Below are 22570 nucleotides of genomic sequence, written 5' to 3'. Positions count from 1 at the left end.
AGGGTCAAAAGGTATAAGACATACAGAAAACAAAAAACACAATGGCAGAGGTGCTTCCTTATCAGTAATTACTATAATGTCAATGGAGAACACCCAACAGAATTAAAGAATAACTGATTCTACCAGTATAATAGTTGAAAACTTCAATCTCCTACTTTCAATAATGGAAAGAACATCTAGAAAGAAGATCAGTAACACAAAATAAGTCTCAATAATTTAAAAAGACTAAAATCATACAAAGTATATTTTCTGACCACATGGAATAAAGCTAGACATCAATAACAAAAGGAAATTTGTTGAAATTAATAGTCTTAACCAATTGGTAAAAGTAGAAATCACAAGGGAAATCAGAAATTAGAGATGAATGGAAACAAATGAGACATATCAAAATTTACGGGATTCAGTGAAGACAGTTCTCAGATGGATATTTATAGCTGCAAATGCCTACATTAAAAAGAAGAAAGATCCAAATCAATAACCTAACTTTACACCTTAAGGACTGAGAAAAAGAGCAAACTAAACCCAAAGCTATCAGAAGGAAGAAAAAAAAAATAATCAAGATCAGAGATAAACACAATAGAGGATCAACAAAACCAAAAGTTGTTCTTTTAGAATATCAATAAAATGGACAAAACTTTAGCTAGAAAAAAAATGAAAAAGAGAAGACACAAATAACTAAAAGCTTAAATAAAAGTGGAAACATTGCTATAGACCTTAGAGAAATGAAAAGTATTGTTAATAAAATACTGTGAACCAACTGAAGGCCAACAAATTAGATAACCTAGATGAATGAACAAATTCCTAGAAATACAAATTACCCAAAATAACTCAAGAAGAAATAGAAAAAATCTCAATGACTTAAACTACTAAAGAGATTGAATTCGTAACCAAAACCTCCCAAAGAAAAGTCCAGGACCATATGGCTTCACCAGTGAATTATACCAAACATTTAAAGAATTAACACCCATTCTTTCCAAGCTCTTCCAAAAAATTACAAAGAGGGAAATACTTAATAACCTATTTTATGCAGCCAATATTACCCTGATAAAAAGGACAGACAAAGCATCACATGAAAGGAAAACTACAGACCAACAAAGTTGTAGCAAATTAATCCAACAGCATTTTTTTTTTCCAACAGCATTTTTAAGAGGATTATATACCATGATCTAAGTGGAATGCCAGGAATTCAACATAAGAAAATCAGTCAATGTAATACACATTAATAGAATGGAAGGGGGCGGGGCACAATCATACCAACTGATGCAGAAAATGCAGTTAACAATATCCAAATCACTCTTTCATAAAAAAATAAAAAGTTTAGAAAACTAGGAATTAAAGGAAACTTACTCAACATAAACAGCACTCAGGAAAAATCGACAACTAGTAGGATACTCAATGATGGAAGACTGAACTCTTTTCCCCTAAGATCAGGAAAAAGAATAGAATTCCTGTTTTTACCACTGCAATTTAACAATGTACTGTATGTTCTAGTCAGAGTAACTAGATCAGAAAATAAAAAAGCTTCCAAATTGGAAAAGAAGTAGTAAAACTATCTCTATTCAAAAATGAAATAAAGCCACTATAGCTAATAAAGAATTTCTACAATGTTGCAAAGTACAAAATCAACACCAAGAAGAAAAAAAAATCAGTTGTGATTCTATATAATTGCAATGAAACAAAAAGGAAATTAAGAAAGCTCTTTCATTTATAAAAGCCTCTAAAAGAATAAAATACCTAGAAATACATTTAGTCAAAGAGGTAAAAGATATATACACTGAAAATTACAATAGACTGCTTAAATAAATTAAAGTCAACTTAAATAAATAAAAGACATTCCATGTTCATGGATAGAAAATTTAATATTGTTAAGATGGCAATACTACCCAAAGAGATCTACAGATTTAATGCAATTCTTATCAATTTCCAACAGACTATTTTGTAGAAATAGTAAAGCCTATGCTAAACCATACAGTTTATTTTAGGGGCGATTAAAATGTTCAAAAATCAATTGTAGTGATGGTTGTACAACTCTGAGTATCATAAAGCCATTGAATTGTAACTTTCAGAGAGGAAGAGTGAGAGAGATAGAAACATCAATGATGAGAGAGAATTACTAATCCGCTGCCTCCTGCACATCCCCCACTGGGGATCGAGCCTGCAACGGAGGCATGTGACCTTGACTGGAATCGAATCCGGAACCCTTCAGTCCGCAGGCCGAGCTTTATCCACTGAGCCAAACCAACTAGGGCAAATTGTATACTTTCAAAAAAGTGGATTGTTTAGTATGTGAATTATGTCTCAAAAAAGCTATTTAAAAAATGCAGAGAGTTCTCCCTCACTCTGATATTCTATCTTTACTCTCTTACTCTCTTCATAGATCCCATCCCCTAAAATGAATTAAATTATACCCTTGTCTAGCTGATATCTCCTAAATCTTTGTCATCAGCCTTGACTTTCCTCCTTCCAGACCTGAACTTCCCCACTTCCCTGCTACATGCATGACAGAAGGTGTCACAACAGTCCCAAAGTTCAAATGTGTTTTCCTATTTCAGTATACATTGTCTCAGCAAACTGGTCCTAGTCCTGCATCTATATATATAAAAGCCTAAGCGACCGTTACGACCAGATGACCGGACAACTGGCTGGTAGCTATGACACGCACTGACCACCAGGGGGCAGATGCTCAATGCAGGAGCTGCCCCCTGGTGATCAGTGCGCTCCCACAGGCAACATCCTGCGGCCAGCCAACCTCCCGCAGTCCCTCCCTCCGGCCAGCCCCGATCAGGACTGGGCGAGACATTGCTGATCAGTCCCAATCACCAGCCAGGCCAAGAGACCCCTCCTGTGCACAAATTCATACACCGGGCCTCTAGTCTATAATAATAAAAGCGTAACATTCTTATTAGACAGGACAGCCAAACGACCTTCTGGACGTCCTTCCGGACGAAGTCGCTGCAGCAGGGGCTGGGGCAGAGGCAGTTAGGGGTGATCAGGCAGGCAGGTGAGCAGTTAGGGGCAATCAGGCAGGCAGGCGAGTAGTTAGGAATCAGCGGTCCCAGACTGTGAGAGGGATGTCCGACTGCCGGTTTAGGCCCAATCCCGGCAGCTGAACATCCCCCAAGGGGTCCCGGATTGTGAGAGGGTGCAGGCTGGGCTGAGGGACCTCCCCATACCCCCCATGCACAAATTTCGTGCACCAGGCCTCTGGTTCTACATAATAAAAGCCTAATATGTTAAGTGTCCAGTCATCCAGTTGGCCATTCAACCAATCAAAGTGTAATATGCTAATGATATGCTAAGGCCACTCAACTGTTTGCTATGACGTGCACTGACCACCAGGGGGCAGACACTCCAACCAGTAGGTTAGCTTGCTGCTGGGGTCCGGGTGATCGGGACTGAGCGAGACAGGCCAGACACGCCCTGGGACCCTCCTAAAGTCCCTCCCCAGCTGGCCAACCCCCCATGTCCCTCTCCGGCCCCAATAGTGCACCGGTGGGGTCCCTCAGCCTGGCCTGCCCCCTCTCGCTATCTGGGACCCCTCGGGAGATGTCACAGAGCCGGTTTTGGCCCGATGGCGGAACGACCAGTCACTATGACATGCACTGACCACTGGGGTCAGATGCTCAGCCCAGGAGCTGCCCCTTGGTGGTCAGTGCACTCCCATAGGGAAAGTGCTACTCAGCCAGAAGCTGGGCTCACTTCTGGCGAGTGCAGCGGTGGTGGCAGGAGCCTCTCCCACCTCCGCGGCAGTGCCAAGGATGTCCGACGGATGGCTTAGGCACGCTCCCAGACTACAAGAGGGTGCAGGCCAGGCTGAGGGGCCAACCCCCACTTCCCCAAGTGCACAAATTTCGTACACCGGGCCTCTAATAATAGTAACTCTGGTATCTAGCCCTCACTACCACCTACTCCACCTCCCACATTCAGTCAGTCACCAACTCCTGTCAGTTCTACCTCCCTCCATAACATCTTTCCTTCTTTTCCTTTCAGCTAAACAAGTCATTAATTCAAAACATCACAATTTCCTTTTCTTCAATCCCCCTTCTAGCATTATATTCCCAAATAGGGTCAAGAAATTCAATGTAATATGTACCATACTTCCCCTTCTCAAAACCCCTCAGTAGCTGCCCACCTTCTACAGAATAAAATTCCACCTCTCCACAGCTTCATCTTCAAAATCTTCTATAAAGTTGATTCAACCCACCTACCTAATGTCACTTCTTATGTTATTCTTGAGCCCTAAATGACAACCTCCCAAAGTCACTTATCATTCCTTTAGCACACCAAGGCTTTCTCACCAGGTGCTTTTTCTTAGCACTTTCTCCACTTAACTAAATTCCTCATCCTCGGAGAGCTATGCTCCTTTATTATTCTCTCAAAATATAATTTTCCTCAAGTCTAAGATGCCATCAAATTGTAAGACATGTGCCAATTTTAGAAACATTGAAATGAGTAAAAAATATATGCCTTTGAGTAAAATACAGTAAATATGTTCTTCCTCTACATTCCCTCAATATAGTATTTGTGTCTCTCTTTAACTTATTTCTTAGGCCTTGGATTATGACTTAATGTCTGTAGAGCAGAGGCTCCTTAAGGACAAAAATTCTGTCTTGCTCATTTATGATACAGTAGAAATCCCACTAGAGAATGAGTAAGACAACCCAGATGAGATTTTGTAAAGAAATAAAGAAAATAGCACTAATAATAACATCAATCTCACATTTATTATCAGAATAAATTAGAAATATACATTAAAATCAATGTGTAAAGTGAATCTTATTCAAATGCAGGATTTTGGTATTTTAAAAGATATATTTACTAAAATTAAATGTCACACTGCAAATCTGTCACTCTTCAATATCAGAAACTACATTAAGGAATACAGGAAATTTTTCTCAAGGAAATGACTGCACCCCATGACATTTCAGGAACATAGCAGTCACTGGCTGCAGGAGAGCAAAGCACCCTGCCAGCACTCCCGAGCGCACTAGACGATAACTGCCGATTCCCATGCCTGCTTCTGGAGAGCATGGTCTCTGACCCTAGAAGAGGGATTCTCAGAGAACAAGTAACAATATAGAGAGAGGCATGTGTAATGTGAAAACAAAATAGCATCAAAGTGCGGCATGGATAGAAGGCACTTAGATGAAATGAATGACTCTAAGACATAAAGACACTCTGAAAGCTTATGTCTACCCTCTATTACCTGGACTAGTCTAATATCCTCTTAATAGGTCTCCTACCTCTAGACAGCACCCTCATCTTCCACATTTATGGGAAAACACAGCCAAAACAAAAGTAATCAGGCCACTCCACTACACCTTCAATAACTCCCTATAAGTTTACGAAGAAAAATAACCTGGCCTCTTCCTGCCTCCCAGCCCCATTTTATGAGCCAAACTTGATGCTCCAGCAATAGTGATTAAAATTTCTTATACATGCTTTAAGCTCTTTTAGGTTTTTGAACCTTTGCTCAAGCTTTTCCTTCCAGAATTGCCCCTTCCACTTCTCTTTATCAATCTTTTAAAGCTTAGCTCACATTTTCCAACTCCTGAAAGTATTCCATCAACTACAAGACTGGGTTAACTGCTCCTTTCTTGAGTTCCTACAAAAACATGTCCCTATCTCTAACTTATCACACATTCTATTAAAATTTTAAAATTGAGAGTCCTTTAAAAAATAATAATAAAGTCTTCCAATAGACCGTGAGTATCACAAGACCAAAAAACCAAGTGTTTTCAACTTTGTAGTCATTTACCTAATATAGTGCCACTCAGTAAATGTTTTAACTGAACTGAGATGCTGATTTTAATACTGGTTTTTAAGGAGTATCCATTGTGCAAAAAGAAGAAGAATCAAGAGGCTTTTTTGATTGTTTATTTATTTGTTTGGGGGTATTTCAAGAGAAGTCTTCTTTCTGGCTAATGCTACACAAGTATATTAATTAATACTAGAGACCCAGTGCACGAAATTCGTGCACAGATAGAGTCCCTAGGCCTGGCCAGCAATCAGGACCGATTGGGGCCTTCCTTCCCCAGGCTTCTGGCTGCCGGCCAGGGCCTTCCCTCGTTCCGCGCCACCCCCTGGTGGTCAGCACACATCATAGCGAGTGGTTGAACTCCCAAACTCCCAAGGGGACAATTTGCATATTAGCCTTTTATTATATAGCAGTGGTTCTCAACCTTCCTAATGCCGCGACCCTTTAATACAGTTCCTCATGTTGTGGTGACCCCCAATTTCATTGTTATAAATTGAACATAATTAAAGCATAGTGATTAATCACAAAAACAATATGTAATTATATATGTGTTTCCCGATGGTCTTAGGCGACCCCTGTGAAAGGGTCGTTCGACCCCCAAAGGGGTCGCGACCCACAGGTTGAGAACTACTATTATATAGGATTACACACGAGCAACATAGTTGTTGAGCTAGTCAACTAAATGCTTTCAGATGCATTTTCCGGGCTTATCATAGGCAACTGCAATTTCCAAGCAACCTTGCCCTCTGGCTTCCAGGAAGATTTGGCTGGTGGGGAGGCACTCAGGGGTGATAGAAGGCAGAAGAGGGAGAAGCCAGAGTATTTCTCTTCACTCTCCCTACTTCCTGACACACCCTTGGCAGAAGCTTTATAACTCCATTTCCCTCCAGGAGTCCTGCCCTCTGAGTTCCCAGACCCCACCATGAAGTCTCAACTATGGCTCTAGCTCCCCTCCCACTCTCAGCCCTGGCTTTTGTACTCTGGTTATACCAGCTTTTCTCATCTTCCCCCAGCCCTAATGGTATCATTATTAATATTTGGTTTGTATCATTATTAATATTTGGTTAGTCCAGTTAGCTTCTCAGCAATTACCTGTGCAATCAGTTCCTGGATTAACTTTCCTCTGATACAAGTCCTACTGTGGTTACTGTCTTCTGGATGGATCCAGGCTGATTCTGTTTTTAACTGCCATTTAAAATAGACTGAATTAGACACACCTCAGCATATGTATAAAAACTTTTAATCTTGAAAAAAGCTTATTACACAAAAAATATTGTTCTGAATACAGATAAAGGGATGGGGGAAAGAACCATACATTAAATTTGTGAAAATAAAGAATATAAAATTTTATTCATACCAAAGTGTTCCTCACTGCAATGAAGTCTTTCCTCAGCTGCAATGTTTGCCTGAATTAAGTCAACCACTTATAATAAAAATGTCATTTTTTAAAAACTTATTTAGTAGAGGGGGAAATTGGAAGGATTATGGGAGTTGGAGTCACTGTAGGCCAAGACATCTGTTCAAAGGGAAAAAAATGTTTAAGACCTCCTGTCACTGACTTATTCAAACCCACAAAATTCAGTCCTTTTTCAAGACAAATCCAACTACACTAAACAGTTAAAAAATATACCTTTAATCATTAATATTATTTCATACATTTTTTAAAAGGTCATAAAATGTTAAAGTTGAAAAGAATTACTTTAAACATAAGGAATAAGGGCACAATTTATAAACAGTTCAGTGTTAACAACTGATTATTACAGGACTTTTCAACTCCCCTTTCCTGTAATCATTACATGAAATTCCTTAAATAAATTAGTCTAATAAAATAATTCAGCAATCACTCACCATCCATAACATATTTCAGAAAATGAAACATTCCAGAGTAGAAAAAATATCTATTAGTTGTTTTTAATTTCTGAATGAACAGTATTTCTTAGCCACTAAATTAGTCGTTCTTTTTTAATATTTTTGTATTGATTTCAGAGTGGGAGAGAGAAGGATAGAAACATCAATGATGAGAGAGAATCATTGATCGGTTGCCTCCTGCACGCCCCACAATGAGGACCGAGCCTGCAAACAGCGCATATGCCCTGACCGGGAATCGAATCATGACCTCCTGGTTCATAGGTCAAAGCTCAACCACTGAGCCACACCAATCAGGCTAGTTGTTCTTGATCACAGAAAAATACCATTAGACAATGATCCCAAAACTAAAGCAAAAGGTCAATTTAAGATAACAGACTTGAAAGACAGATATGTAAAGAAAGAGGGGCCTGAGGTTAGTAAGGACAAGCATTTCCTGAGCAACTACACACTGCTAGGCAGTTTATGTAAAGTACTTACTTAAAACCTCACAGTGAGGAAATGGAAATCCAAAAAGGTTACATAGTTTTTCCAAGCAACCAACCTAACTAGCAAACAGCAGAAGTAAGATTTGGGTTCAGTTTTGTCTGGTTCTTTCTTGCTGTCTCTGAAGCAATGTTCCCGTGAGTGATTTTAAGCTAACGATGAACCAGAGAATTACTTTAAAAAAATACAAAGGTTAAAAGGACAAGACAATCTTTAGCCAGTATTTTAAATAGTAATTATTATCAAACACACACATTTTTGCATAAATATTTGTTTAAGTATAAAGAGAACTTTACTTAGTACCTATTATGTCAACCTCTGCAAATAAACCAATTACAAGGACCTATCTCGAAAGCTTGTAAGTAATTACCAATTAATAAACATTTCTCACTGATTCAAAAGCTCTAAAATGAGATTAGCATCTCCAAGACACATCCAACCTACTCCCCTCACTTTGTACATGACTTATTATCATATGCTGATAGAATAGCCCTATCAGATCCTGTTGATGAATTATTCCGCCTAGTTGTCTGATTAATGTCTGAAAACTCAGTGGAAAGTGAGTTATTATCCTAGCCCCTTTGTGCAAATTTGACATTTGTTTTCTACCTGCTATGTGGTCAACAATATCCTGTATATTAGTCCTTTTTTAAAAAAAAAAAAAAAAAAAAAAAAAAAAAAAAAAAAAAGCCCGCTCCACTGAAATAATACACTTTACATCACAGCTTGGTACATGCATTCATATAAGAAAAAAAACTAGGTTGCTTTTGTTTTAACCTTATCAGGGTTTGTAATACTGTTATAGGATGTGAAGATACGACTGTATCTAAAAATCTTTGGTTCTGCAAAAAAGTCAAACTAGAGCATGGAAGAAATTTATCAATAAACCCTAATAAACAGACTATAATAGTAATTTCTATTCCTATAAGGAATGACTTTGATTCACATACAGTTTGATATCATGAAATAACACAAAATATAAAAAATTTAAAGATAAAAAGAAAAACAGGCTCATTCCACTTTAACCTATAATTTTTCTGATAGTACAACACTAGTTAAAAAGAAATTACCAGCTTGTGAAATATAAACTAAAGCTCAAAATATAAAATACAAAGTCAAACGTAAACAAGAAAAAAAATGTCTATGTGGGTTTTTTTACTAAGGCAAATATATCAACTTAGAAAGCATAATCTTAATGTTCTTTAAAGTTTGTGATTACAAGGGATTACTTCCAAGATCAAAAGCAGTACAATACAGATACCAATATCATACGACCTAACTGCACAAAAAATTGCTGTTGTTCAATTTCTGCATAACAGGTATGTCTGAAGTAAATCAAGAAAATTATAACAAGATGCTTAATAGGAAGCATTTGTGCATGTATGTATTTAGACAAACTTGTATCACTATTTTTACCCAAATTATTTTTAAAGTATTTGATTGGAGATCAAGGAACTTCTTGAAAGATTTGAAATGCCTGGTTTGTTTTCAGTAGTTGTCTCTATAACCTGAATAAACTCAAAAGCTACAAATACAACTTATTATTGTAACCAACATTCTAAAAATGATGTCAAGCCTTGCCTAAATGGCTCAGTTGTTTGGAGTGTGGTTGCATGCAGTGAAAGGTTGAAGGTTCAATTCCAGTCAGGGCACATACCTAGGTTGTAGTTTTGATCCCTGGTCAGGGAGTGTATGGGAAGCAACTGATAGATGTTTCTCTCTCACACTGCTGCCTCTTTCTCTTTCCCTCTCTTTCTCTCTTTCCCTTCCTCTCTCTAAAACCAATTTATAAAACTTTAAAAAATATAAATTAAATAAATAAAAATGATGTCAAGTTGCAAAGTTATAAATTACTGAATTGTCTTCGTTATATAACTAGAGGCCCAATGCATGAAATTCGTGCAAGGGTCTTGGCCCCGGTCCCCGCCCACAGCCACCACCCGCCGCCACCATGGCCTAGGGCCTCTGCCACCTCTGCCACAGCCCCCGCCCACTGCAGCTTTTTCTGGAAGGAAGGATGTCCAAAAGGATGTCCAGTCTAATTAGCATATTACACTTTTATCATTATAGATTTTTTAAATTTTGCTGTGATAATAAGAAGTATGGTTTAAAAAATGCAATCAGCTAACATATTCCACATAGTTATCACTATTAAATGAGGTAAATGTCTGGATGTTAAATAAAGAATAACAAACTAATAATTTGTAAGGTGTACAAGTAATTCTACTTCATAAAAGATTCTAATTCATGTCTTGACTACAAACAACAAAAAGTAGAGAAAAGAAAATCTAGGTCTAAATATTTTACAGATAGTAGTATCTTTGATTCAAATAGCAATAGAGTGCTCTGATAGCTCGTACTTTAAATTATTGGACGCCAACAAATATATTTAACTTCTGAAAACGAAAGAATAAAGTTTTAAGTTCATACTTTATAACCATTTTCTGAATTAAATTCCTAAAGTATTCAGGTGTAGAATATTAACTGTCATCATAAACTTCAATTTCAGGAGATAGAAATAGTGTGTGTGTGTGTGTGTGTGTGTGTGTGTGTGTGTGTGTGTGTTGGTGGTGGTGGTGGTGGTGGTGGTGGTGGTGGTGGTGGTGGTAGTGGTGGCTGGCAATCTTTTTAACTTTCTAAAGAATGCGAAGCTATGTAACCTATACGCAGAATACACAGATGACCTAATGCAAAATTAACCACCAAGGCAACAAGTCACATTCTGACAATTTCTTAAAGTCAAAAAGTTTATCATTATTATATCTATAACTCTTCAACATTAAAAGCAACAATTTCAAATTCCTGCCCAGATTCAATTCATTTTTCTGTGTTACTCAGAAATCCAATAACAGCCACAGACCGTACTCACTGCTTTTTACAAACATTACTCTATTTCCCATGATACCTGGTAAAGTAGTCTTATTCCTATTTTACAGATGAGAAACTAAGTATCTGAAAGGGTAGGTCACATGACCAAGACTGAATTACTAAATGATAGAGCCAGATGTTAACCCAGGTCCATCTAACCAACTTTAAGATCTGTTTGCTCTTACATCATTCTAGACTACCATTAATGGGTTAAAAAAAAAATTTTCCCCACTATTTTTCCCCCAGAAATTTGTATTGGGGACTGGGGGATGAGAATAAAGTCATCTCCAGGAGTTATTTTTGCAAATACCAAGACACAATTTTCTCCAAATTCTTCTTGGCTTGACTTTTAATATTTCAAATACAAATATTAAAAATTACATCACTGATAGAGCAAGACTTAAAGGCATGAATTAATCACCATAAAAGATGCCCTACAACACTGAAGATTCTGAACAAAGATCCAAAACTTGGAGTAATATATCAGTACAACTGTATCTCTGTTTACTAAGTATAAACACAACAATTTTCTAAGAATAGAATAACTATGTGAAGCTAAGATTTGCTTTGTTATATTAGAATCCTTCATTCTAAATACTAGAACAAATCAGAAAGTATATCAACCTATACATTTACAATCAGAGAATAATATTTTACAATTCTGCCTGAAAATGTTATTATTTCACCATTATTCTTGAAATGTATTTTCACTGGGTAGAAAATATTAAGCTGGCAATTTTTCCCCAGCCCAGTGAGATTATGAAACCACTGTTTTCTGGCTTCCATTTCTGTTCCTAGAGCAGTCAGCTATCAGTATAACTGCAATGTTTAGGTAATCTGTCTTTTGTTCTCTGCCAATTTTTAAGATATTCTTCTTGTTGCTGGTGCTCTCCATGTTACTATGATGTGTATCTAGATGTGAATTTCCTTTTAAATATTCTGCTTGTGGTTCTCTGAATTTCTTAAATTCATGGACTGGTATTTTTCATCAGCTCTAAGAAATTCTCAGCTATTACTTCTCCAAACATTGCCTCCTTTCTTATTATTTCTCACTTCTACAATTAGAAAACTGATGAAATACTCTCAGGCTTTCTCATTTTATGTTCTATATATCTTAATGTCTTTCTTTTTATACATTTCCTTGTCTTTTTGTGCTACATTCTGGATAATGTCTTCTTTCCTATGTCCAGTTCATTAATTCTCTTTAGCTGTATTTTATCTACAAATAACTATAACCACTGAGTTTTTCATTTTAGTTATTGTATTTTTTAGTTCTAGTTTTATTCAGGTCTTTTTCAAATCTGTTTAGCTTCCTATTCTCTGCAGATATTTTTCATCTTTTTGTAACCATAAAAAACAGTTGTTTTATACCAGTAATCTTTGTCTGATAATTCCAAAATCTGAAGTTTTAGGGGTCTATGTCCATCTATTGTTCCTGCTGCTTCTTACTACTCATAGTGTCTTGTTACCTCACATGCTTGGTTATACTTTACTGTGAACTAATTCTTTGGAAGATTATTTGTGGGAATTCCTAGGACCTAAGATAAAAATGTATCCTACCTGAAAGGACTTTCATTTGTTTCTGCCAAGGACCTAAAACCATTTTAAATTCACAACTTGAGGCTTTTTTGGACTAACATGTAATGCTAAATTTGAGCCACAAGTCAAGAGGTCATGCAGGCTCCTATAAGCAAGAGCATAGGAAGGGTTTTCTTGAAATGTATTTTCACTGGGTAGAAAATATTAAGGAAGGGTTTTAATCTTGGTTTGCGCATACTCTATGGGCAATGCTCTTTGGAGTTCCAATTTCATAGGAAAGGTATTTCCTATCAGACTCAACTCCTTGGGCGTTTCTGGGCGTTAATTTCTATACAAATATGTGCCTTGTGAGGTTTTCAAAACAAAGGCAAAGTTCCCTAAAATGTGACAAATATCCTCAAAGGAAAGCAGTTTTAATATTCTGCTTACTTCTCTGAATTCCTGTTTTCGTGTAGATTTTGGCCTGGTAATTTCTTACTATCACATTAGCTCTTAAGGAGAAAAAAAAATTATTTTAGCATTTCTTATTCTTTTCAGGTAACTGTTTTGTCCATATAACCTAGCTGACCATATTCTACTGTTTTCAATTTTAAAAGGTTTCTTTCATTTTTTGCATAAGTCTAACACTGACAGCAATTTGCCTTTATTCAACATGATTCACTGTCGAAGATAGAATTTTTCCAAATCCCAAAACAGATCAATTCCATTGTGTTGTAAGACTATTAAGAGATGAGTAAGATTCTGAAATTAATTCCCCAAAACACAGCCTGTATTACTTCTATAAAATTTCTTGGCCTGTGATTGTTTTACCCCACTTGCAATATGTGTGTATACAAAATCTGTATTTCAAACTACTGGAAGATTGGCCAGAGTGGTAAAACAAGACAAATAAGAGAGAACTGAGTTTAATCTTGTTTTTGCCAAGAAACAAAATCATAAAGATAAAGAGGTACATAAAAATTGAACAATTCTTCACAATAATTTTTTAAATGTATAAGAAGAATTTAAAAATAAAATTAGGAATATTGGCTATATATGATAGGCAAAGAGCACTTGAGAAATCAATAAGAAAAAAACTTCCCCAAAATTAGACAAAGGACTTAAATAGGCATTGAAGAAATAATAAAAGCAATTTGTCAATTTTTACCAATAGTTTAACCAAAAACAATGATTTGCAATACTTTCTTGGTAGCAAGGCTATGGGCAAATGTAATTTATACCCTGCACTAAAAGCTGGGGTATAAATGAATATTATCTATTAGGCAGTTTAACAATAAATATCAAAATCTAAATTATACATACCTCTGATACAATCCCACTTCTAGAAATTTACAGAGTAATAACATCAGTGCATGAGGATTTAGGAAAGGTAAAATTTTTAAACAGAAACAGAGCTGACTGAAATTAGAAGCTATATGTGTATTTAAAACTTAAAAATTAGGAAACTATATGAATAACAGAAAATAGTAATTATTTAAGAAGATTGAGAGTAAAATTTATTTTAAAATTTTTCACTATAAGTAGTACTTTGACTATTTTTAAATTAATGATGTATGATCATGATTCTTGGAGGTTGAAGATATAGACAGAAAGTAACTCATCCAACAACTTTTATAGTTTTACTTTTGTTTGCTTTTTAGGTCTGTTTAGTGGATTAAACATAGTCACAAGTTCTTTGCCACTTTCTCCATCAGGAGATGGAGTTTAATTCTCCTCCCATCAAATCTGGGCTGACTCTGTTCAACCAATAGAAGACAGCAGAAGTGATGCTCATCAGTTCCAAGCATAATCTTTAACAGGACTGGCTGCTTCCACTTCCTACTCTTAAATTGCTTGTTCTTGGTACACTCCCCCTCAGAACCCACCAGTTGTGCCCAGGCCATATGAGGAGGCCCCATGTAGGTGCCCTGATCAACAGCCCTACTGAGCTCCAAGGCAGCAGCCAGAATCAACTGCTAGCCACCTTGGAAGTAGTAACTAACCAACAAAGAACTGACACCAAGTAAAACCAATAAACTACTCCTACCAACTGCTATACAAATTATAAAATCATGTATGAATAAATATTAATGTTGTCTTAAACTATTAAATTGTGGGGAGATTAATCACACAGTAGTTAATAACTGGAACACCCTCTTATTCACTGCTGTATTTTCAGTACCTGGTATGACATCAACTTTTAATAGGCATAGCACCAGGAGTAAAGATGATGTATATGGCCACTTGCCACTCACAGACCAGTCAAAAGTGGGACACAGACTCTTAGGTAAAAGGGCAATTATAATACATTAATGTCATGGAATAGTACAGGGTATCTGGCCTAACAGGACTTAGTGGTGTAAGGAAGCTTCCTGGATATGGCATTTAAGCTGAGACCTCGAAATTCAGTAAGATCAAGCGACAGAATATGTCAGGCTTGAGACAAACAAAAATAATAAGCAGTTCCCAAAACTCAAAGATTTCAGTACTTTAAAATAAATCACAGAGTATAGGAGCGGTAGAAGAAAGAGATACAAGACTGGGACAGAAGTGACGGAAAATATTAAAGGTTCAAAGCTATAGAGTAAGAGAATCAGGTGAGCGGTTAAAAAGATCACCTGGCTACAGTGACACCAGTAAAAAAACCTTACAGAAACATTAGCAAGAGACAGAAAATCTGGCAAATCAAGAGATAATGTACCAGAGTAGGGATCAAAAGACAATGGGGTCAAGAGGTAGAATACACAGAGCTCAATGCCTTTAAGTGAAATTTTTTAAAAAGAAGGTAAAACCCTAGCCAGGTGGCTCAGTAGACTGGAGTGTCCCATACACCAAAAGGTTGCAAGTTTGATTCTTGGTTAGGGCACATACGTAGGTTGCGGGTTCAATCCCCGGACAGGGCACATACGGGAGGCAACAGATCAACGTTTCTCTCTCTCTCTCTCTCTCTCTCTCTCTCTCTATCGCTCTCTCTCTCTCTTTCCCTGTCCCCCCCAAATAATTTTTTTTGCAAAAACCTATCCTTAGGTAAGGATTTTTTTAAAAAGTAAAGTGTGTCTGCCAGATTTCTAGCTTAAACAACTAGAGAGATAGTGGTGTCATCCACTGAAATAATAAACTTGGGAGGGAGGATAGGTTTTGCAAGAGAAGATGAACTTTCTGTAGGCCATTCAACTGTGGAATTACCCAGTAGCCAATCAGATAACAGGGGTCTAAAGCTCAGGAAGAAATCAGGGTTGGAGATCTAAGATAACAGACTCTTCAGAAGCTTATTCTATCTTTGTAACACTAATCTCTCACTATCTCCTCTGTAGTCCTCAACCATTCCACAATTCTCTGACAATTTGTCTTTAAAAGGTATCTGGCTCGCTCATTTTGTTAACATTTCCAAAGCAGTGGCTTTATGTTATGAGGAAACCCAAGTTTAATCATTGTTTTGCACAGGCTTTGCAAGGTAGGATGCTTAATGGCCACTGGTCAGGGCATTTTGCAGATAGTTTTAGTGACAAGAAGGAAGGAAATTCAAAGCGCTGATCAGGAGCACTTCCCAGAGAGGCACAAAGTATCTGTTCTGCTGATCAAAGTAGAAAGCATGGAGGGGAGCTATTCTCTTAAAAAAGAAGAGGTATACCTGGAGAATATATAGGAAGTCACAAAATCATTAGAAGGACAGAGTTAAAGAAGTCCAGGGAAGATCATCAGAAAGTAGAAAGAGAGCCAGAGAAAGAAGAGCTGACATACCAGACACTTCCCCATCCTATCCTCTGCCAGTCACTGCCCCCTGGTCCATTTTTCACTTCCCAATTGTTTCCATTACACTCAGTCTAACAATTAGAAAATTTAATTACACCACTTGATCAGAAAAAGAAAACCATGATACTTGATACTGCAAACAAGCAAACACAGGTCTGATCTCTGTAGTCTATCAGTCTTATCTTTTAATTTTTGCCAACCCACATAGAAAAAATCTTCAAGCTCTAAGGAGATAAAAATGCAAAAATCTCAGAATAATTGCTTGGGAGGTGGAGCTAAACAACCACAATTATTTTAACTTAAAGTACCAGAGAGCTGTGTCTGTTACCAGGAGTCTTTTGACAAAGTGGAATCACAAAACTTTTCAGCTTAGAGATTGTCTTTAATCAGTTTCAGCTGCTATAACAAAATATCATACACTTAGAAGCTTTTAAACAACAGAAATGTATTTCTCACAATTCTGAGGGCTGAATGCCCTCTCCCGGGTTGCAGACTGCAGACTTCTGGTTGTATCCTCACATACCAAGGAGAGGAAGCAAGTTCTCTGGTGACTGTTAATAAGGGAACTGATCCAGTTCATGAGGGCTCCACCCTCATGACCTCATCCACCCTCAAAACTTTCTCCTTCAGTTAACTCCTAGTTACCTCCCAAAAGTCTCACCTCCTAATATCATCCCATGGGAAGGGGAACAGGATTTCAACTTATGAATTTGGGGGGGAAACATTTAGTCCATAACAGAACTCATTTGGTGGAATAACTTTCTGAGAGCTGAGTACATCAATTCACAGTGATACCAAATCAAAACATATTCCGAGTCAATGAAATTAAGAAATTCATTCCAGCACAGCTACCATAGTGAAAATTAATCATGAAAAAGACCCTTACATAAAAATGGCTGGCTTCAATGTTATGCTTATCTACCTGGAAAATGTAAGAGAATCAACTCAAAGGCTGCTTAATAAATAGATTCATAAAGTGACTAGTTACAAAATACACAAAAAAATCAGCAGCTCTTTATTCACCAGCAGAAGTCAGGTAGAAATACACTCAGAGAGAGAGAGAGAGAGAGAGAGAGAGAGAGAGAGATCCCATTCACAACAATCTATATATATAAAAACCTAAGCGACCGTTACGACCGGTCAGCCGGTCGCTATGACGTGCACTGACCACCAGGGGGCAGACGCTCAGTGCAGGAGCTGCCCCCTGTGGCCAGTGCACTCCCACAGCAGGAGCGCCACTCAGCCAGAAGCCAGAAGCCAGGCTCAGGCCTGGCAAGCACAGCTGCTGTGGTGGGAGCCTCTCCGGCCACCATGGCAGCACTACCGAGCAGCAGCATATATAGCATCTCTACAGCCTTACTTCCTTGTTTTGAAAGATATGAGTTGCCAAACCATATTTAATAATATTTAATTCTCCAAAGAGATAAGAGCATTACTATACCAATTTTGTATTTCATCCACAAAGTACAAACTTTGTTTTATAAGCCCATAGTCTTATACCAAAATAAATGTACAATTTCCATTAGATTCATTCAAATATAATCAGTCTTGATTATGTGGATATGATCAACCACACCGCAGATTATCCATAGGGCATACATGGTAAATTAACTACGTGCCAGACATTACATAATCATTTATATACATAAAAGCCTAAGTGACCATTACCACCTGTCGACCGAAATACAGGCTGACCTGTCACTATGATGCGCACAGACCTCCAGGCGGCAGACACTCAACGCTGGAGCTGCCCCCTGGTGGTCAGTGCGCTCCCACAGCAGAAGCGCCACTCAGCTCACCAACCGGGCAGATGCTGGGCTCGTGGCTGGCAAGTGCAGCTGCAGTGGCACGAGCCTCTCCTGCCTCCGTGGCAGCGCTACCTAGTGTCAGTGGAGGCAGGAGCCATGGGGCCAGGATGAGCGGGAGCTGCGCCCAGCCCAGGCATGGGCTCCTCCCGGCCACCTGCCGCTTCATGCACTACTGCATCCCTCAAGGGATGTCAGATTGCCCGTTCCAAAACCGGCAGTCCAACATCCCCCAAGGGGTCCCGGGTTGCGAGAGGGCACAGGCCAGGCTGAGGGACCCCACGGTGAACAAATCCATGCATCGGGCCTCTAGTTTTACATATGCATGTTATATATATTATATGTATATATGTCTATATATGTATATATGTATGTATATATACACATATATTCTCACTTAATCCTCAAAACAACTTTCTGAGATAGTTATTATTTATCTTCATTTTAAAAAAAGAAAAGTGAAGTGCTGTGAGGCTAAGGAACTGGCCAGCATGACAGTATAACAGACATCACAAAAATAGAGTATGAGCTTTGAGAAAACATTTACAACAGGACCTGGTGTTACACTTTACACTGACTTCCTTCCCAAACTCACTGTTATCCCAGTTAATAGAGAATTAATGCTACTGTAATCAGCCCCACAGGCCCTTCCCACACCCAATACTCTCCCTCCCCCTACCTTTTTCCCCTCCCCCAACTAAACCCAGCCACAATCTCTCATTTCTCAAGTTCTAGCACACACACTGCCATTCTAGTGACCTCCCCATGTTAAGAGATGTCTTAGACAAAGCCTTCTATGGTCCAAGACAAAAAGGGGGTAGGAGACAGACCATATATTAATATGTTTATGAATTACAAATTATTCAACTTACAATATCATCCTTTATCCTGAGGTTGTCCTTTTTTTTTGCAGTGTTAAAATATGATCATGATGACCAATGCTTAGGTGTTTTTTTTATTGTCCTTACTAGCAAAATAAAATCAGCAACCCTGTCAATCCCCCCAAAACTCTCTTACGATTAACAAAAATAAAATGAATCTACCAAGTATTCATGAGAAGGTGGAGGACAAGCATAGGCAGGAAATAAAGGACTGAAAACCTGCAGGGTCAAAGGGAAACAGATACTACTTGTACATTTAATAGTGACATACCAATTTAGAGACTGGTCCAGCAAACAAGTACAAACAAAATAATTCTTTTAAAATTTCAGTATCTTATTCAGTAAAAATTACAAACACTGAAGAACTAATACTAGTTCTTCATTTCTAAATGGGGAAAAAATAAGGGAAACTTTTAAAAGGATGACAGTCTGAATGGGGAAAAAAGGAGACATATTTACTACTATTTGTAATACTTTAAACAATAAAATGAAATTTAAAAAATAAAAAAAGGATGACAAATTTGAATTTTAAAATGAAAGATCATAATTTTCAACAATAGGAACGAAGACATAAAAAAATACCATCAAATTATCTTCTAAAAAGGCAACATAGAGAAGATTGTTAAAAGCATGGACTCAAGAGTTAGACGACCGACCGGAGTCCTAGCTGAGTGTCAGCTGTGCAAACCTGAGCATGTTTCCTTAAAGCCGTGGTCGGCAAACTGCGGCTCGCGAGCCACATGCGGCTCTTTGGCCCCTTGAGTGTGGCTCTTCCTAAGCCTTAGGAGTACCCTAATTAAGTTAATAACAATGTACCTACCTATATAGTTTAAGTTTAAAAAATTTGGCTCTCAAAAGAAATTTCAATCATTGTACTGTTGATATTTGGCTCTGTTGACTAATGAGTTTGCCGACCACTGCGAAAAGGTTGTTGTGAGGATTACATGAGTTCAAGTAGCTACTAAGCGCTTAGAACAGTGCCTGGCACTCAGTAACTACTTCAAAAGTGCTGTCATAAATATTAGTTAATAACATAAAGAAACAATGGTAAAGTAAGAATTAATGACTATAAGATTTATGGTACTAAAGTTTTGATGTTACACTTCCATGAAGTTGTTTTAAAGTAAAACCATGTTTCTACACATAAAGTATTCGAGGTTATGAGTGACACAAACTTTTCATTTTACGTTTTTTAAGTACATTAGAAAAACATCTGAACCCAGGTGGGATACCCTCAACAGGTGGAGACCCTTAACTCTTTGCCAGTTTGCTTCCAAGGCTCAGGATGGCAATACTCAACAGAGGCTGCTTCTGAATGAGAGAGAGCACACACTCAATACTCCCACCAATTAAAGAAACTTTCATCCCAGCAGTGCGTTCAGAGGCTGATGTTGATAAAGCCCAACTACCTAGAGCTGAGCAATTCCTTCAGCTAGAAACACAGCAAGCTTCCATGGGAAATCCACAGTCCAGGTGATAGAGGCGCCACTCAGCATGCACACCTGGTACCTGCACTCTTCCGGGTTGGGGCAGCTCCCCCAGTCCTGCCGCTACCCCCGGCCCTGGGCCCCAGACCTGGCCTGCTCACTCTGCCTAAGTGATCTCCCTACGAAAACCCTTCTCAGTTCATCCTATTTGCCCCTTCTCCCAAGTCACCTCTACACCAGGGTGAGTTATTAAAAGGCACTTGTCCACTGATACATCATTTTATTTCTTAGCACACAAGTTAATTACCTCCTTGCTACTCAAGGATGGTTCCTTGTCCAGCAGTACCTCCTAGAAGCTTATCGGAAACGCAGAATATCAAGCTGAATCACAGATCTACTGACTCAGATTTGGCACCTTCAAACCAGAATCCCAAGGGATTCCTATGCACATTAAAGTTAGAGAAGCACTGTTCCAAATGACTCTACTGTAAAAATTAAAAATGCTCAATTTCACATTTGAATTCAGAGATATATTATGAAAATAACCAAGATGCGGAATTAGGAAAGCTCATTACGAGAAATACCAAATACTTTAATTTCGTTACCACTGATACCAGTTAGTATTCAAAGATTTGTACTATTTTCAACAACAATAATGCTTCCCGCTTTGAGTCATTATTTTGTGCAACGGCACAAAACCAATAACATATAGTTTTATTGAGACTCTATTTTATTGTCCAAAGAGTGCAAAAGTGACTGGGTCTAGAAATGTCAGCTCAACCGGCCGCAAACTGTGCACTCTGCATGCTAAAATTTCGGGATTCAGTCCGTATTTAAAGTCGACAAATGAAACTTTTTCCAGAAAGCCATTCAGAAAAAAATATCTTTAAGGATGTAAACTTTAAAACATAGATCAGGTTCCTGGAACTAACACTGTTTAATCCTAGCATTGAAAAAGTCACGTGCAGACCCGAACATTGTTTTTACAGGTTTGTGTTCATTTTTCCAGGAAAAAAAGGGGGGCGGGGGCGAGGAGAGAGAGAACAACTTTCACCCTCAGCGAAGTTCCTCGCATCCGGAAAGGCCTCAACGTGCATGTTCCTACAGGTGAATACACTGAAGTCGCACTACAACAAGGACACGGTTCTTCCCTCAAAGGTGAAAGGCTCCCATTTCTGGTAAAGGCAGCATTTTAAAGGAATTTTGGGGACGGCGGGCCGGTTTCGCTTCCGGCCTGCGAAGGAAGCGTGCAGCCCGGGGCAGAAAGGAGCAGGGACGTTTACCAAGTAGGAAGTGGCGCCCGACCGAGTCCAGCCACCATGCCTGCCCCCTCGCTGCAGCTGGCCTGGAAGCCTGCACCCCACTCTCCCCAGGGCAGGCAGGCAGGCTGGGGACGCAGCCTCCACGCCGGCCCGCCCGGGAGCTGGGGGAGCCTCCCCTCCCGCCACCCCACCCGCACCCCCAGCCGCTCTGGGAAGCGCACGAACGCGAGGCTGTATTAATAACCCCCCGCGCGACAGCGGCGGCGGCGGCGGCAGCACCCGCACCCGCAGGCCGCCCCGGGAGGCGGAGGCAGCAGCCACAGCGAGGGGAGGGGAGGGGAGGCGGGACTGGTCCTGAGACGCTTAGGGGGGACCCGGGCGGGAGCCTCTGCATGTGGGGGATGCTCTGGAGGAAGCCGGAGGCGCTCCGAGGGCTCAGCTTTTTTATGATCATCATCATCATTTTGCTTTACCTGTGGCGCAGAAGGGCTCCCCCAGCTCCCTACTCCCTGAATCCTCCTCCTCCCCTCCTCTTTCTCTCTCTCTCTCTCCCTCAGTCTCGGCCGGGCGCTCGCGGGACCGGCCGGCCCGACCAGAAAGAGAACAGGGCGCGAAGGGTGGCGGCGGCGACCAGCGGCCACGTGACCACGCTCGCGCCGTAACGGCGGCCGCTTCCTGCCGCGCGCCCTCCCCGCGCTCCACCTCTCATAACCCCGCGGCGCTCGCGGGTCCGCGGCGCCCGTGCGCAGGCGCCCGCCTGGGCCTGGAGACTGCGCGGGCGCGAGGCGCGCTCCCTCCCGGGGCCAAGTGTGTGGGGCCCCACAAGGCTTGAGGTAGGGAGTGAACCAGCGGCGCAGCCTCGCCGAGCCGGCCGGCCGCGAGAGCGCATGCGCAGGAGGCTCTTTAAATGTTTTCCTCCCTTTCTCGCTACCCCACCGGCACCGGC

The 22570-nt window shown here is 39.5% G+C and overlaps 1 protein-coding gene across 4 annotated transcripts in view; it reads right to left on the bottom strand.

Moving 5' to 3' along the window:
* TBC1D5 (TBC1 domain family member 5) overlaps positions 1–22242 on the bottom strand; it is a 417125-nt gene extending 394883 nt beyond the window's left edge. For 2 of the 4 annotated variants that reach the window (XM_014450492.2, XM_014450532.2), the window contains exons 1-2: positions 22098–22242; positions 6851–6943 (exon numbers count right to left, since the gene is read on the bottom strand). The gene's annotated coding sequence lies outside the window, so the exon portion shown is untranslated. Of the gene's footprint in view, positions 1–6850; positions 6944–16705; positions 16742–22097 lie in introns of those variants that run through there. The other 2 variants (XM_023749459.1, XM_023749461.1) reach the window with 2 other exon arrangements.
* Positions 22243–22570: the final 328 nt, after the last annotated feature.

Source organism: Myotis lucifugus, unplaced genomic scaffold (assembly GCF_000147115.1).
Source record: "Myotis lucifugus unplaced genomic scaffold, Myoluc2.0 scaffold_8, whole genome shotgun sequence".
NCBI lineage: Eukaryota > Metazoa > Chordata > Mammalia > Chiroptera > Vespertilionidae > Myotis > Myotis lucifugus.
Note: the sequence above shows the minus strand (reverse complement) of the source record. Positions and strands in the feature narration are given on the sequence as shown.